The sequence below is a fragment of the Rhynchophorus ferrugineus genome, unplaced genomic scaffold (genome assembly GCF_030347505.1).
Source record: "Rhynchophorus ferrugineus isolate W39M unplaced genomic scaffold, kcgeb_rfMv2 rfM1, whole genome shotgun sequence".
In the NCBI taxonomy this organism is placed as follows: domain Eukaryota; kingdom Metazoa; phylum Arthropoda; class Insecta; order Coleoptera; family Curculionidae; genus Rhynchophorus; species Rhynchophorus ferrugineus.
Genome location: NW_027472580.1, coordinates 7,859,260 through 7,879,213, shown reverse-complemented (window position 1 = coordinate 7,879,213; position 19,954 = coordinate 7,859,260). Strand labels below are relative to the sequence as shown.

General features: G+C 32.1%; 1 protein-coding gene across 1 annotated transcript in view; it reads right to left on the bottom strand.

The window, feature by feature from the left end:
* The window catches only part of gus (splA/ryanodine receptor domain and SOCS box containing gustavus), a 457,580-nt gene that overhangs the window by 281,755 nt on the left and 155,871 nt on the right, over positions 1 to 19,954 (bottom strand). The window contains exon 5 of the mRNA XM_076415445.1: positions 15,400 to 15,446. The gene's annotated coding sequence lies outside the window, so the exon portion shown is untranslated. The remainder of the gene's footprint in view (positions 1 to 15,399; positions 15,447 to 19,954) is intronic.

Below are 19,954 nucleotides of genomic sequence, written 5' to 3'. Positions count from 1 at the left end.
GAAAAAATAGGAATAAAGAATAAATGACTGAAAATAAAGAATATTTCAGGCACTGGGCCCGCTACCTAGTCTAGGTGATTCAAAAAATATTCCAACCAAATTTGAAAAAGAAAGTGCTGCTCTGTTACAACACCATAGAAATAGTTGCCTACCATGTTTCTATGACTTCTCATATGATATGGCTAGTGCTTAAAAAGCAAATGGCTTTTACACTGAGCTACTTCAGATTTTTTGTCACATCAGTTCAACAATCACATTATATCCAAATAATTGATTATTTTAGATAATAAAAGGTATGAAAACATTGTATGTGCCTTTGAAATTTCAGCCCTTCCTCTCCCATCTGATCCTGACTTGGTTCCAATGAGACCAACTCGGAAGGACACTTACAAATAAAAAAAAATATATTGAAAATCGGTCCATAATTGACGGAGAAATCGGCGAACATACATTAAAAAATATATACAGCCGAACATAGATTATCCTCCTTACTGAAGTCGGTTAATAATTCAAAAAAATCAAAGGGCTCCAAAAAGCTCAAACGTTAGAATGTGGAAACGATTGGTAACGCTTCTGGTTGATGTTTTGATTGGACTTAATATGGTGAATATTTAAATTTTCTGCCTTTACTTCTCTTAGTATTAACAGGTAGCTTAAAAACAAATATTTTTGTGATTCTTTATTATAGTCATCATGCTTGTTGTTTTTTTTAATGTATTTATTTTGTTGTTAGTAATCGTTGACGACTAACCTACAATTTGTATTTACAATAACTTAAATGTAGGTAATATATCTAGGAGGACCCATTGGCCTTATCTTAGTCTCTGGTGTAATAATGTTTATGTATTAGCATTGCGATTTTTCTATTAAATGCACCTCACTACACTACACTGCACAAGATCAAATGGTTTGATTCTTTTGAGTCTGTGACCTGTCCTGGTGTTATCCAATAGTTGTATTACTTCAATATTGACATGTAAATGGAGTATACCCTGTCTTATTGCAATTTTCTTGATTTCCTGAGTGACAATCAGTATAGGAAGGTCGGTCTCGATGTAACTAATCAGTCCTGCAGTATCAAGGTGCACCAGTAATACTTTTTAGGACTTTATTCTAAGAAAACCTTATATTTATGTTACTTTTCGCGGAATATCTCCATAGTTGAATTCCGTATATCTATATAGGTTTCACCAATTGCTTCTATAACAGCAATTTATTATATACTGATAATTTTGATTTTTATTTTCCCTAGAAGACGTATTTTCTCTAATTTTTTCCTTTTGTTTTTTACATGTCCCTTCCAGCGAAGCTTTGCATCAAGAACTTATTGAATTGATCCAATGATTGACAAGACAAAATCGTAAGGTGCACCACGTACGCTCGAACACGTCATTCATTACATTGCATATATTCCGCATATTGTATCAACAAAATACATCTGACAGTATTCCCTGGTGTATGTACACCCCAAAAACATTTCACGCGAAACAAAACCGTTGTATTGGTAAATAGATTGACGCGAGCAAATGAACTATACCGAAATGAACAAGAGATTTTAATCCATTTGGAATTACAGTCGGTGCCCGTTCGTGATCCAGAAATTCGGATGGTTCGCTTTTTTCCTAATGCATTCTATTTTCGCGTGGCAACAAACGATAACGGCCGTGAAATATGTTATTAAAACGTTTTTGCCTTGTTAGAATAGACTAGCCGAAGTGAATTGTGATTTTCTTCCCTTTTTTTTCCGCTCGCAATGGCGGCCGTACACAAACACAAAAATAAATCGACGGTTTGTCGAGTTTCGCGTGTTTTATTTTTATATTTCGATTGATTGTGTTTATCTGGCACAAATGGAAATTTACATTATCCCATAAATCTGCATGACGAATGGTCGGATATTCGCTTCGTACCGTAATTGTATGTTTTTGTTGTTCGTGCTGCAATTTTCTTTTTACAAGAATGTTTAGAATCCGATAGTATCGATGGTCAACAAATTTCTAGAGGGGATCAATAACAATTATTTTTGTTAACTTTTTTATATATATTTTAGATTCTCGCTTTTATCAACTAGGGTTTTATCTGGACTAGACCTAAATTTTAAGGTGGGCTCCGAACCACGGTCCTAGCCGAGTGATTAATTTGGAGATCATACCAGAAGACATCCGGTCTTACCCGGCCTGGTTACTGGCGTGACTGGGATCATTTTCCTTGTCGGATTTTGCACTCTTACCAAGCATAATCATAAATATTAAATAATCACACACATAAATTTACGACTACGCTCCAGCAGGATTCCAACCCGCGACTATCGCAAAGATCAATTATTTTTTAAATTTATTAATATATTATTACTAGTCTTTGTCGACTAACTTATAATTTATCTGCACAATTATTTAAAACTTACTTCTTACTTATTTAGGAAAACCCATTGGCCATTACTTAGTCTCTAATACAATAAAAGTTTCAGTGTTTTTACTATATAGTACATTTCACTATACAACAATACAAGAGGTGCAGCATTTCGGTGTTAATACAGAAGTGAAATATTTCCTCAAGTCTAGTTGCGAATCTTTTAATTTTATGTTTTTAATGACAATTGCAATCCCAAGGTCCTAACACTTCTCAGACATTATGCTGATATTACTTGCAGAACACTATCAGAACTGAATTCCATATAGGTACTCAAGGTACTTCATATTAATCTATTATGATTTCTTACATAAACACAGGAAAGCTTGTTCGCTGCATTTTCCAATAGGATGACTATAGTTCCAAATGTGGAAGAGCACTGTCTGGTAAAGGTGTCATTCTTACTGGTAACTTAAATAGTAAGTCTTTCGATATAGTTGATGAACATAATAGAAATACATAAGATCCATTTATTCACGGATCTTCTACCTTAACCTATATAAAACGAAAATATGGTCACAAGTCCAATACTGGAATAAATAGAAATTATTTAATCCACATTGGAATTTTCAAAAACAATTAAGGAAAAGTATAAATATAATATTTTTTTAAGGAAGTAAACTGAGGGGTTTAAAAACTGAAAATTATAATACATGTTACTATTAGTTACAATAATTATTTTGAGAGGCGAATCGGTGCCTTCAACTTCAGGTAGATAGAAACCAAGCAACCAAGCAATACACCAGAAATACTAAAAATTAAGTGAACATGTGATGATATTGCAAATAAGAAAGCAAATTGTTGCATATATTTATACATTGAACAACTCTTGATAATCTATTTTAATGTTATTTACATACGTCTTTATAATTATACTGTAGCGATCGCTACGACCCTTTAGGCCACCACACATTCACCTACAGTAAGTTCAAAGGTTGGCAACGCCGGTGGATTGGTACATGCGGTTTAAAAGACCACCACGACGACGTCTCGCTTTCTTTTCTTTTCTCTACCCCCTTGTAACATTTCCACAGCGCTACAGTACTTCTACCTAACCTAATAACCTGTCCATTTTCCCATCGACCACATGTGTTATTTAATATCAAAATAAACAAGCCTTTATACAACAAGTGTTTTTAGTTCTCGTGCTAATTTCTTCCAAAAATAGTAGTGAGTGTTCGGACAAACAATCGCATCGACAGCCACACATTTCGACCAACCAACCCGCCCAACGAACATTCCTACACTACTATTGTTTGTCAATTAAGTGTTGTTTGTTTTGGTGGATGAAAAAACACACAAACACACATGGTATTTTAAAGGGCAATAATACATTTCTTTAGTATCTCCATACTAAATATTGTTGTAAGAAGAGATATGATATACATAGCGTTAGTTTTAATATCTTAAAAAATAATATATATATATATATATATATATATATATATATATATTTATATATATATATATATATATATATATATATATATATATTTATATATATATATATATATATATTTATATATATATATATATATATATATATATATATATATATATATATATATATATAAATTATATGCTCCCACATCACCCAATTAGTAAAATGTGCCTTTTAGTTAGCATTTAGTTTAAAATATGGCATTAAAAATTAATGATAATTTTTATATTACAATATTTACTAGTCTTTAAAAGGGTTCAAAGCACTTCCTTTCTTTCTTCCAAAAGACTAAACGGAACAATATCTATAATAAATTTTAAAAATTGAAACACAAATATTTGCATTTTATACCAATGACGAATCTTCAGCATTACTGCCAAAATTAGTGAGTTTTCTATAATGAGTTCACTAATATAACAGAATGCGAAAATTATGAATTCATATTTTGACAAACGTAGGTCATGTATCATGTAAATAGCTAGAGAAAGGATGATCAAATATGCGTTACTCCAGTCTAAGACAGATGTTGGCGATATCAAGGTGAAATGGGGGCTGATAAATGCTCTTCTCGGATAAAAAATCTCGAAAATCTCGTTTCAGGCGAAAATGTCAGATTAAACGTTCGTCGATTTATTTTTATTTATATCCCGTCATATCCGGCCTATGAATTAATATCGACAAATATGCTAATAAAAGCGACTGTGAAACCATTTTAGGATTGTTTAATTAACAGGTGATGTATTATTAGTATTGATTTAGCACGTCATATAGTTGTTTTTATTAATAATAATTGATATGGTATAAGAGAAAATTAATGTGTGCGTTTCGCATAAAATCTAACTATACAATGTTATTATTTGAAGCATTTCTCTAAATAAGTAATAAAACAGTTGTGATTTAGAGATAAACGTAAATAATCTATATCACATTGTTAGCAAAAACTTGAAACAGTTTTTATCATGCTATAGTTCGTAATGCAATATGGCTTGAGAACTAATGAAAAAAAGAACACAAAGTATTCACAACTGATGAATCGCATGCTACTGTATATCTCAACAGAATCCAGTTAGAATAAATGCATGAGTTCAAATACTTGGAAGGAGTTATACTAGAAAAGAAAGTGGCATCTGTCGTCGAAATAATATGCCTCCAAGGCCAAGCTGCTGGAACTTAAAGTTCCCTAAGATGGTCCGCGTGGAAAAAAGAAAATGTTGAAGTTGTTGAGTTGATTCGTTTGAGATACGACAATCAAATTACAATAGTTTGGACAACTCATACAAATAAAAGGTGGAAGATATACTTCTGTGGTGATATAGAGCATTTAAATAGAATATACAGCAAACATAAAGCGATGAAAAATAGACGATTCTGGCCTCAGACTATGTTAGGTCCGAGGCAAGAACAACTGTAGCTAACCATGAACTGTGGCGAGACTTAGCGAAGAAAGTTCGAAGTCCTAACAGCAGCGTATTGGTTGAGAAATAGACACTCCCCTCAAGTGCCGAATATAGATTAATGATGATCAAATAGCTTATAACTCATTTAATAATATATGAAAATATTCTACATGCCCAAATAATAATTACACAATAATTATTAACTACTTATTTAAATACATAAATCAGTAGACCTGAATATATTGATGGACAAAATCAATTAAAGCTTAGAAAATGATAGAAAACATCTATAAAGTATGTAGTTCAATCAATTTTGTTGTTCAATAAGAATAATACGATATTATGATTTGAAATATATTAGAATAATTTAATAGAATCACTGAACCCAAACAGTACAAAAATAAAAATATAATTTTGTGCCATACACAAAATTAAATTACGAACAAATCTAATTTATTGCTCGTACCGACTTCAAACTTATCAGTTGGTAGTAGTTAAAATAATATTGTAAATAGATAGTAGTCGAATATAAAATACGTGTAGCAGATAGGTGAAATAAGGTTTTTGTTTATTTTTATTTAGTTATTACAACGATTATTATGTACATATTTTACTTCAACAAATTTTTTTTGTGTTAAAAATTTTTAATAAAGGTTTGATTATTTTTTATTTTTTAATAGGTTCCTTATTTATTTTTAAAGGCAGTTCAATTTTTTAGAAAAAATAATACATATAAAGTATTTTACTTACATATATTATCGAGCTCATTATCTATATTTATAGTTTTCATTTATTTATATTATCCACCCAAACTATTCAATATATTTAAGGTATTGTAATATTTCAGATACATCATTCCCAGTCATTAACATAATAAATTAAAGAAGCAGCTTTCAATGAAAATAATACAAGTACACATCCATGACTTACTTAGACGCTACAACAAAGTTACGAAAAGTTATTTACTGAAGTTTGTATGCGATTACAAACAGGAAAAACCACAAGGGAAAACAACCACTGGAGAAGTTGAAAAATTGCTGGGGAACTTAAAAGCTGTGATCCCCTGGGATATGTCATAATACAGAGTGAGATATCTATTCAAGAAGACATCCCATAACAGCCAATAAAGTAACAAAAACAAAAATAAAGTGTTAACATATAAACAAAGTTTATCTAGTCCTTCAAAACTAAATCACAATCATTAACGATACCATTTAAAATTCTCATTCATCAATTTAAAATTTAAAAGTCCTCATATTGATTTAGTTATTATTAGCCATTAATGTTTTTGCTGGCTTCACTACATTTCAAATTTCACTATAAACTACGCAGTATAATGTGACTAGGAGAATGTTAAAAAGAAAATATTAGGTATAAAATTCAGTCTCATACAAACAAATCATCTCAAGCCCGTGGAGGAAATGAATGAAAGAATGAGAATAATTTCAAAAATGAAGCAGATATTCAAGAATTGGTGATCACGGTAATCTCTAGCCCAGGTAAGTATTAGATATTCAAGAATTTTAAGTATTCTGATATTGAAGAAACACTCTTTAACTCTCAGTCTATTGGAATTTGGAGAGAAATGTCCCTAAGATGGATTAAGGTCACTGAAAAGGAAATTATTGGAAATTTGGAAATTTCGAATTTGGAAATTCTTAAGTTGCGGAAACATCTATTCTCAGGAGCCTAGTCTACCTGAATTTAATCAGAAGCTTGCAGCCCAAGATATACGTCCACCAAAAATTCGCTGAAGTAGCTCATTTCCTCCAAGAAAACAATGAAGGTACGGAATTCATATGTCTCCTAAAAATTGGGGAAAATAATGACTCTGAATACGTATGTGATAATAATTTGGATAAAATACATTGCGACCGACTTGGTTGTTGCGGTTGTCCCAGACGAAAAATCTGCTGCGGCATTGGTTGTAAATTTATATTTGTCATTGTCCAATTCGACAGTCACGACAGCAACCAGGCTGGGTAAGACCGGATGTCTTCTGGAATGATATCTAAGTTAGTCACTCGATAATCGGTAATAAAATCAGTTATTCCAAATACACCCTAGTTGGTAAAAAGGAGACCAAAATATTTAAAAAAAAAACAGAAATTATCATATTAACAACCTTAAGGCGATATTCTAGTCTAGAAATTTGAAAATGTATCGTAAGGTAGCCCTATTAAGAGGAATTTTTTGCTTAATTAACTTTGAATTGTTTTCGGAGACACAGTTATTTTACTTTTTTCCAGATGGCTGAGATGATATCTCAAGTTCTAATGAACCGAGTTACTTGAAGTTTGGCAAGAGCCTTAATTATACGTTCTTCTATTGTTTAATTCACCACACTTCAAGTAAATCGGTTCAGTAGAACTCGATATATCATTCCAACCATTTTAAAGAAACTCAGTCACGAAAACAGATATATCTAGAAAAATTATTTAATTTTTGAAAAATCCTTATAAGCGTATATTCTTAAAAGATTATGCTTTGAAGAAATTTGAATTTGCAGACCAAAATACCTGTAGTTTCGAGGAAAGTTACGCCGGTTTACCTGTGGCCTCACTAAAAGAACTGTATCTCCGAAAATATGAAAAGAAAATCTCCGAAAAGACCTCTTAATATATTGAAGATTATTAATCCAAATCCTTAATACTGGATCAAACAAATGTTTCAAGTTTTTAAAACAGTTTGGTACATCAGAGACGAAATTAAAACGGTCATATAACTTTTTTCGAGAAGACTGACTGACTCTACTGAACTGTGTTCTTGAAATTAGGTCTGGGTCTTCTTTTATCAATCCATTTAATTAATACAATCTTCTATCCTCCAGTCGTCTTCTATTGATTAAAGTAAAAAAGTTATGCAATTCTTTTCCGTCATATTACGGCTGTTGGAGAAAATGAGAATTTTTTTATAATTTTACCAGATATATCGGAAAGTCATCAAGCTTTGAACATCAAAATTGTTCAAAGTATTGGCCATTTGATTCTATACATCTTCAGGCAATTTATGGATGCCATCCCAAAAAAAAAGTGTTTGTCCTTTGAGCAAAATCATTCGGGATGTTTTTCGATCAATGCATAGTTTAATGGACCATTTGTTGTCGGTAGCGATCACTATTAACTGTTTCATCAGATTCCAACGTAGTCTTGCGACCAAAAGGATTTGGCCTTAAAGCTGATCATCCGGCTTCGACAGGTGATAGAGTTTTCAAAATTAATCTACTTTTCGTCACCTGTCACTATTCTCTGCAGAAATGACTTGCGATTATACATTTGTAGCAGAATTTCACTATTTTTTTCTTTATAATTTTTTATTTACCATCAATTTGGCTTCCGTAATAAATATGGAACAATAGAACAAATACATAGATTGGTCAACCAAATTAACAAAAACTTAAACGATAAAAAATATTGCTCCGATATGTGCATTTCTCGATATTTCTGAGACCGTCGACAAGGTGTGGCACATAGGACTGCTTGTTAAATTGAAAAAGCTTTTGCCCCATAAGCACTTTCAACTGCTGAAATCGTACCTCACAGATAGATATATTATTGTGAAACAGGGTGACGAATACACTGACCTACACCCAATATATTCGGGTGTTCCGTGGGGCAGTGTTCTTGTCCCATTGTTATATTTTATGTACAAAGCTGACCTATCGACCTCTAGAAACACTACTGTTACAACATATGCTGACGATACAGCGGTTTTATCATCACAAGAGGATCCAATATCAGCCACAAGAAACCTCCAACTTCATCTTAACAAAGTCGAATTGTGGCTGAAAACGTGGCGTATTAAAGCAAATGAGACAAAATCTGTCCATATAACATAACACTTTGTAGAAGAATGATGTCTCTCAGTAAAATTGACTAATCATGAACTTCCGCAAGCAGACAACATTATCAATATCTGGGAATCCATTTCGACGTTTGACATGGAAAAAATATATAGTTACAAAACGTAAACAGCTTGGGCTTAAACTAAACCAAATGTATTGGTTGATATATAATACTTAAGCCCGTTTGGACCTATGATATTGAACTGTGGGGTACTACAAGTAAATATAACATAAATATCCTCTAGAGGTTCTAGAATAAAATGTGGCGAGTCATCGTTGATGCTCCTTATTACGTGTCCAACGAACTGATTCAGCGTTATATCCCGATAGAACCCACCACCAATCACACCCATAACGAGTGTGATTCGGAGTGTTAGTGCGAAGTATTCTGAAAGACTATTAGTGCATCCCAATGCACTCGCCAAACAGTTAAATGTGCGCGATGACAGTGAAGTGCGTTGGCTCAAACGCGAACTGCCATACGAACTGATTAATAGACATATAGAATGAGATTTAATAATAAGTTAGAATAGCATCTAGAAAAAGATTTAGATTTATAAGTAGTTGTACAGTAGATCACTGAAGTAATCTATTACATGTCAGGATAGTTATGTTATATAACTGAAATCATATAATAATACTTATTGCCCTCGGACAGATTGTTGACGTTCTAGGAGATTATAAAAAAATTTTATTTCATTTTAATATTTCGAATTAACCATTGCCTAAACAAATATTCTATTTTTTTAAAACAGTATATTAAAATGTATAATGTATTAAAAAATTAAAACAATTTGGTACGCTCAGAGACGAATTTAAAATGGATTATATAAATCATCATTCCGCCCATCGATTGTGTCCATTCCTGCGGCAACGAAATACATCGCCCCCACGTATCCCACCCATTCCCGTTTACCCCTCCCTCCACCACTGACGCACAAAAGGGTTGTTATAGCGCACCTACACACTAACTGAGTAATATGCTATATATTCAGAATTCGGGCTGTATGCAATTATCTCCGCACGGTCCCACCCCCCGTTTCGCTACATGATTTACCCCGAAATTTATTCCCGCTCCCCACAAAGCAACCCTTTCCAGGCGCCGACCACCCTTCCCGCCCCTGTGTAAAGCAACGAGTGACGGATCCGAATTAATTTATGCACGCGGCAATGTTGCTGATGTACAGACGGTAAAAGCTGAAAACTGCATTGTTTATTGATGCGCATCTGGGTTGTCTATATACCCAGTATTGCGAGTCGGTATATCGCACAGGTACGACAGTTGTAATCTATATGTACGTATATTATACCGCTTAATTACAAACAATAGAACCGGATGTGTACATAAACAACAGGTTTTAATGTACGAGCAACTATCATAGATCTATATATTTCATTATTGATTTACTTTTAAAAGGATGATAACACAGGTATGCCACAAACACATTTTTTGAGTATATAATACCAAACTATTAAAAACGTACATTACAACCACAATGTTTAGAGTCATACAAGAAGAAGCTTACTCTACAATAAAAGAAGCTAAAGCAGGTGTACCACAAGGAAATGTACTGAGATCAATGCTTTATCTACTCTACACTTGTGATATACCACAAATGGAGAATATTACGATAGCTACATTTGCTGATGATACAGCGATTATAGCTTTCGGAGACAATAGTGAAGAAACCTCACAAAAATTATAACAGGCAAGTGACAATATAAATAACTGGACACAAGGTTGGAAAATAAAAATTAATGAAAGTAAATCTGTGCATGTGCACTTATAAACCGTATAAGCACCAATAACTTTAAGTAATACTATCATTTCATATAACAACAACGCTAAATATCTTGGAATGAATCTTGTTGCATAACTTCGCTGAAAGGAACATATAAAGAAGAAAATAAAAGAACTGGAATTGAAATATAGGAAAATGTACTAGCTAGTTGGAAGAAAATCACAATTATCAGTACATAATAAATTGCTATTATATAAGCAAATACTGAAACCTATATGGACATACGGAGTTCAAATTATATTCTGCAAAAAGTAAGATAAATAAAATACAAACTTTTCAGAACAAAGTCCTGAGAGATATTGTGGGCGCACCCAAATACTATAGCACTGATTGCCTACATCGAGACATTCAGATACCCACAATCAGTCAAGAAATCAAGAGAATTGCAAGGGGGCACGAGGAAAGACTCCATTCTCATGAGAATATTGAAGAATTGCAGTTTTTGTATACCACCAGAACAGGACACAGACTCAAAAGAATCAAACCATCTGATCTTGTGCAGTGTTGTGTAGTGAGGCTCATATAATAACAAATACACCAGTGACATGCATAAACATTATTTCACCAGAGACTGAGATAGGGCCGATGGGTCGTCCTAGTTATATACCTAGATTCAAGTAATCATAAAAACAAATTGTACATAGCAGTTCTGCTTCACAGTGGCAGTTAATATACTGCCATTCCTGTAGGTCATTTCCACCGTACACCCCAAAGAAAGCTACAAGAACTTGGAATTTGTTATCTCTAAATCAAACATACTGTGCCAAAAAAATCACTGATCGAGGAGCTTTGATGAAAATAACGTCCTCCAAGAAATATACGTACCTCCATATACTTCGAGTTCTTCGACCACCGTTGCACACAAAGTTGGAATTGATGAAGCAATTTGTAAAATCACTCCCCAAAAATTGAGATTACTCTATATACGTAGGGTCAAAGTTTCCAGGCCTCTGAGGAGCCATTGTCAACTGAATGTTAAAACATTTCAAACTTTAGGTTACCTAATGAGTTTAAAATTATATTCTAGTCATTTCCATCTCGAGTACTTTCCGGAAAATTTGGAAAATGTGAGTGAAAAGCATGTAAAAATGTAAATAGACGAGTCCCGCAAAAAGAAAAAAATTTAGTTTATTAGGAAAAAGTTCATTCCTTTTTGTTTTAATATAAAAACACGTTTAATATATTTACCCAAATGGCCAAAAAATGTATCACCCTATGAAAATATAGTCATTTGTTTGTTTGCCTGAATAATCTAAAAACCTTGATTTTTATTACATTGGGGGGACAAATGTGATTCTGCCGTATTTTTTGTGTAAACTAAAACTATATTTATCATAGTCCCTATAAATCACAAAATAACGCTTGGTATTCATTCAAATACATATGACTTAATTTCTATAGGATTTTTTTGGGCCTTTATTAATATAATATATAATAATTTATAATAGTAATTTATTAGTATTAATCGATCGAACTAATGATCAAAAAATCCTTCCGTCATATTGTTCTTAAAATCCAGATCTAATATTTTAGACCTAACTTAATTAGTATTTGATGAATGTAGTCCCACTGATGCACTCCACAAAGTTTTAAAACGCGATATAGTTTTCACACATGATTGTTCACTATGACTGTTGAAAGAATTTTTGTCTTTTCAACCCCCGAATAAGTCCAATGTTGTCAAGCATTTCTGGTACTCTCTTGGTATATTTGCACTGACCATTGGTATACTTGGTACCGTGAAGTATCATCAGCAAAAGTGGTAGTTGTTCCTCTTTCACATTTAGGGATATAACTAGTATAGAATGAATACAACATTAGTCCAAGAACATCTTAGTGTACACCTTACATATATAGGTTTCAAATACGAATAGCCGTCACCATCGTATCTTATTCTGAAATGACGATTAGAAAAGATAATTTGAAAATCTGGCTAGATAATTTATTTGACAACTTGTATTTAAGGCCCTCTCTTTATTTGATCTATGTCTAGAAACATAGTTGAACAAATTTCCTTCTTTTCAAATATTTCACTCCAAATTGAGGAGGATGGATTGGGTTTCTTTAATAGATAGTCTAAAGTGTTTTAGAAACAACTTACCGAATAACTAAGATATGATTGATAGCCATGATACTGATCGTTAAGATGTTTATTTTACGTTAGTTACTTTTTATCATTCACATATATGTCAGAATGACGTAATGCCTTTAATTGGCGTTCTTTAAGTACTTGGGCCACTCGTTAGATCATATTAGTAGAGTATTTTTCATACCAAAAAGGTTTCGCCATTCTTCCAACAACAATAACCCAGAATACCACATATTACGATTCTATCAATGATTTATGGACCCACCAGAAATGAAATAGATTTCGTAAAAATTCGTAAAGACTTACAGCGAAGCATAAATTGGAAACACCTCCCATTATAAGCACTCACCAGATATGGCTTCTCCTGGTTATCACTTGTTTTGATTCATGCTCCACAGTTAGAGAAAGCAACATCATCATTTTTACAAAAATGCCTGAATATGAAGCAGCTCCTGAATAATCTCGAATCACGCTTCCTTTATTTGACTTTTGATTGTTGAAAAAGTAGTGATTCTCTAAAAACAACAACCCCCTAAAATTAATTACCGATTCCTAAAATGAAAAGTATTTAATTGTATTCGACTTTTTATTATGGATTTTGAGCAGCAACAGATAATTATGAATATAAACAATTGTTACATTTGATCGTCTTGACTTTCCACTACGTAAAATAATAGTTTTTCATTTAGTATCATTGAATTGTTCAGTGTATAAACACGCTAATCATAGAACGCTGAAAATCTTAAACTTATGATCATGCTTGTCGCTTTTGATTTCGAAGATTCAGAACTAGTAATGTTGATGACAACGGCAAAGATTGGCCTTAAAAAGTCGTCAAAAAATGTTCACAGACAAAAACTAAACATATTTTTGATAGAAAAATTGATCAGAATACATTGTAGGCCCCTATTATCCGAATTATATTGTACATTTTTATAACACATTTTCAAATTTTTATTACAAAAAAAAACATGCAAATTCAGGAACATAATTTTAAACTAAATTTATTTTAACATCAGAACTGTTATGGCATTTTCATAGTTCGTAGAATAAAACACATGAAACAGTTCCAGATTTATATGCTCATTATAATATTATATTAGCAATAAAAAATTAAAGCTAACTATTACCGTTTTAATAGTTTAGAGTTGCGTAACACACATTGAAAAAACTATTAAAACGTATATTTTATTGTGTTTTGTACTCATTAAAAAATCATACACAATTACGAAATGCGTTTCATAATATTTAATTGCCTTCAATTAAACGACACAATAAAGATGGCCAATTGTGAAGAAATAATTAAAATCAGCCATTTACATTCAAATATTGTAGCATTCAAACATTGCTTATTGCAATGTCAATGCTATTTAAATTAACTATCTAAACTCCTACTGTATAGAGAAATTGTTCATTGTCCAAAAATAAAAATAAACATTTAATTGTAAAATATTCGAAAGGGTAAACTGGTTTTATCATTTATATATAAAATTTAGTTCATGGTACAAATTAAAGCAATTCCTCTACAAAAAATACCTTTAAACATATAATAAATTAATGTACATGAAAGTATTTTAACTATTTTAACTTCCATAAGAAGTGGAGTAAAATGTTAAAATACTAGATTGCTAAATAAGTTTTATATTGTTGAAATGTGCTTTTTAAATATGAGAAAATCCAGGAATCTGACGCATCTAAATATGTGGGATAACGATGCTGCTGTACTGTTTCGATGAAAAATGGAAATGCAGCCACTATACATTTTTTGCAAAAGATTATAATAATAATCTATATAGTATATAGCCGGCTTGGTGGCGCAATGGTAAAGGCGATGGGACAGTCTTCCTACTGTTGCGATAGCCGCGGGATCGAATCCTGCGGAGCATGGTCGTAAATTTATGTTTGTGATTGTTTAAAATTTGTGAATATTCTAGGCAAGAGTGTAAAATTCGACAAGGAAAATGATCCCAGTCACGCCAGTAACCAGGCTAGGTAAGACCGGATGTCTTCTGGGATGATTTCTAAAGTTGGTCACTCGCCAGTCGGTAGGCTTTAATGCCCGTGGTTCGGAGCCCACGTTAAACTGTAGGTCCAGCCCAGATAAACCAATAGTTGGTAAAAGGAGATTTTAAAATATATATAAAAAAATCTATATAAATTATTAATAAGTTTATTGTTTTAGCTTATTATGGGCCCTTGTTTCATTATTATGATATATTTTTCAGTTACATTATTACTTAGCTAAAATAATGGTAAATGTTAACAATAAATGTCATAATTAAAAATAATTTTAATAAAAAAACATTTTTTATTTATTTGTGGCTTACTTTCGACATTGATTTAGACATTACGCGATTTTTTCATATTTTTTATATTATATAATTTAAATATAAATTGAAACTGTTATATAAACTTACCTTTTACTTGGTGCAAAAGTTTCAAATGAAATATCCGCATTCTTGACCTGTAAATAATAAAAATAATGTTATAAATAAAAAAATAATGGGATTACCAAGTTCATATAGTTCCGTGGAAATTTTCAGAGATATTCATTCAATATTCATTCATATTCATGATCATGATATATTTTGAACAGAAGCAATATTACTTTACAACCCTTAAGAAAACCCTTTAAAAATACGACATTTTATTCAACATTAACAAACAAATTAGTGTAATTTCAATAAAGTACAATTTTATCAATAATACTAATTGTAGCATTGGGTAATAAATAAATTATCAGAATTATGATAGCTGAAATAATACACAAGGTTAATTAAAGATTGTAAATTGACATTTCCATGACCTTTTGTTATAAATATGGTTTGACCGCGAATATTGGAAATGAGGGGGCTTTTAACGCGCTATTTCGGTTCTCAAATATCTTAAAGGGGTTTTATTTTATTTATTTACTAGTTTAAAGAAAATAACTATGCATTATATACGTATGTTACTTCATAGCTACTCCTCTCCTTGTCATTTCACATTATTTTCGCATTACTTCTCGAGACCAGCATTTATAAGTGTTACTTATAAAATTACTAAAGATATCGAACCTTCTTTCTAAACCGAGGAAGATAAATATATTGCAAACAATATAAAAATAATTAGTTCTGTATATCTATTTAACTACTCAAGTTAACTAGTTCCTGTTCCTGTCGATTCCGCTCAAGACTCAACAGGAAGCATTAAAGATCATGGACAAGAGATGGTAAGATGTGACAAGCATGTGTAAACTGAGCTAGGGTCGAAAAGGATGTGGAAAAATGTTGGGTGTGGGATCAAAAGAGAAGGGAATTGTCCGTCGCAATTACTTCTATTTGGTTCTCAATTTAATCGCAAAAAAGGAAGCTGAATAATAGGAAAAGCGTTGCCTACTATAACGGACATTTTTGTAACATAAGTCGGTGGTAACCACTGGTCGCATTATAATTCTTCACCTGGAAAATGATGAAATCCTGTCGGTAGTACTTGACCATATTTAAGAACAATATAAATTAATCAAAATATTTTTATCGATTTTGTAAAATTTTCCTTTGGTGTTCTTGGAGTCCTTTTGGTGTTCAAAAAGCAATCTTCACTCGGCAGCGATTTAGTCATCCATCTATTTTAGTACATCTTAGGCATTGTTAAAGCTAAATTAAAGCCATCAGCTAAGCTATGCTATATCATGAAGTGGATGGCTCTCCTGGACCAGCCCATCCTTTCTACGTTTGAGACTATCATATAGACCCTCTTTTCATGGCCATGAAAATACGACAAAATCCCTCAACATATCTAGAACTAAGTATTAATGATAAGACAATTCTGAATCAATTGTTTAAAATGGGTACCACAAAAGTCTTGATGCTTGGGATCCGCCCAAATTAACGAAAAAATACATTTTCCCAAACCTATTATTTTCTTTCCGACTCGTTATAATCGACATATTAGCATAATCCTTTCAAAATTTCAATTAACCGATACCAAAACAACAAAAGGATACCCATACTAATTGGTCTAATGATATTTCTTTTAATTCCAAGGCCACGAAAACAATTATTAACATTAAACAATCATCTGTAATGTACGAACTGACATAATTTTTGTAAACGTAGAAGTAGACAATTCATTATCGCCGCGATAAGTAAATAAAGTGTGCGTGATATTTGAACGTATCGATTCATTTAATTTTTTTAAAGTAATTAGTGGAAATGTTGACCGAGTAAAAGCTTTTTCGATAACGGCGAGTCGTTTAAAACGCATTCGAAAGGTCAAGGCGTCCCCAAAATCCTTTCCCGGTCTTTTACTGAGTCCAACTTGTGTCAGCGTGTGTGTGTTTGTGTATGTGCGTGTGAACATGGATAATGTATGGACATATTGCCGTCGGAAAAACCTTGAAAGTAATTTATGCGAAGCACTGTTTGAATTGTCGCAATGCGAGAACCACATTAATTGGTACGCTGTTGGAATTCTCGTCTATTGTGGTTACGATTTCGACTTTTACCAAAGTTTAATAGCGTCCGCTTTTTTATTTAGTTTTTTTTAATGTATTATTGTATTCATTAAAGAAAATTATTAAAATATTTTGCACATTTTTAATATCCTATCCGCTTGTCCGCGTCCAGATTTCCCCCAGAGCTATGGCAGACTGACTATGGCTACTGTTTATTCCTAATGGAATGTAGTTTCTTTAACAGATTTGACTAGCCACAAGTATGCTAGATTATGATTTCATTAACAACGCAACTTTTAGCAACTACACAAGTTACGTTCCGTCAAAATAACAGCGTTATAGATTTTTTTTTTTTGAAGATGTCGAGTGATATGTCTGAAAACGTGTATTTATGGTACGCTTTACATTTCATTTCTTTAATCAAAAGAAAAAAGCCTCTGAAAGTTGCCAGTTGTTGGTAGGTGAGCATACTTCAACCACAAAAATAGACGAAACGTTATTTCGACAATTCTAATGTGTTAATTTCAACATTTATGACAAAGAACGGCCTGGCAGGCCAAAAACAATTGAAAATGTGGAATTTCAGGAATTATTAGATGAAGACCAAAGATAAATTGATAAGTAATTGCCAGAAAAGTTGAACGTGAACCGAGTTACTATTTGTGAATGGTTACAAGCGATTACAAAGATCCAAAAGATGCGTATCACATGATAAGAAAATCGAAAATTCAACAGTGAAGTTCTTCTTCAAAGGTATGGAAGGAAGTCATTTCTGCAACGATTAGTAACGGGTGATGAAAAATGGATTTATTTCAAAAATCCCAGAGGAAATCATGGTTATCACCAGGCCAAGCCGGCCCACAGACCAAATCGCTTTGCTCTGTGTTTGGAAGGACCATATTGGTGTCGTATATTATGAATTATTAAAACCTGGATAAACAGTTAATATTAAACGCTACCGACAAATGATCGAAATGCCTTGATCAAGAAGCATCCACAATATACTCAAAGACATAATGACACCGCAGAAAAACCAATCAAATTATTCGCATCCCTTGAACTAGCAGCTTAACAGAATTAACACTCGCCGTACTTTCTATAACTGGCTTTATCCGACTACCACCTTAGTATGATTATTTTTAAAATGTTTATTTTTTGAAGTCGTTTCAATTTTTTTGTTAAAATTATGTTATTGTATTAAATATATCTCACAACACTACAAAAGACCAAAGTTTTCGATTCTTTTTAGTCTGTGTCCTATTCTATCCTTTCAATCAATCAATACATTTTCCTATATTTGAACTGCAGTTCTTTCCTTTTTTAAACATTTTCCTTGCAAGAATTTTTCCATTGAGAATTATTCCGTGACACTTATTATCCTTAGATATTTGCGGCGTTATTATTATATGAAATAATAGTATTATTTATTGTTATTGATGTTTGTAAGATCTGATAATAGGTGAACTGCGCATGCACAGATTTGCATTGGTTAAATTTTATTTTAAAGGTACGGGTTCAATTATTTATATTGTAACTGGCTCGTTTTAAATTTAAAGTTACTTCTTCGCCTTTGTCTTCGACTGTAAGAATTGAACAGTAAAGATGGAGAATTTATAATCACGTAAATATAGACAAATATCTTTCGAAAAAAGTTAGACATCAATCAGAAATTAACTTATTGTCAATGTAATATGTTACACGAACCACTTATTCCTGAAATAGATAATATTTAACATTAATACTTGTTCGTAGCCTTGAATTTAAATGATATATCATTAGCTCAATTAGTACAGGTACCCTTTTTTTTAGTTTTGGTGTCACTGAATAGAAAATTTGAAAGGATTATGCTAATATGTCGATTGTAATATAGCCGAGCACGTATAATAATAAAATTCCTAACTGATATACAATATTTTTTGTTTCAATACACACGAGCCAGTCGGTTTTCCTTGAAGGTTTGGGATATTGTCCTCGCATTGTAATGTACTTCGTGAAAGTCCCGAAGAGTGAATACAATGGTACGTACAGGAAGGTAATATGTGGTATTGGTAAACATTTTTTATACTAAAATCAGTTTCAAAATATAACGAATTGTGCGGCAATAGGCCAATGCTAATATCGAGAGAATCCCCATTAATCTCAACTAATATGATTATATGTAAATGTATAGTAAAAATATTCACAAGGACGTGTACATTGAATTTCTTTCTAATCAGTATTAAAAAATACGTTTTGTTATATACAATCCTTTCTTGGGGCTTATTTGAGTTCACAATTATAAGATTATTCGCCTATTTATAATAAATGATGATGCAACTGAAGTTAAACATCTTACTGTATTCCTATTTAGGTTTAATCATTGAATATGAAAATAGATTAAATGGGATTAATTAATTTTTCAAATACAGGAACTCAAATTGTAAATGTAAATTTATTATTGTTTTTATTGCGTATTTATTATAAATTTACAAAATGTAAATAAAAAACCTGGTTCCCACAAGAGGAGGTAACAACGGCAGCAATTCGGAAAATAGTTC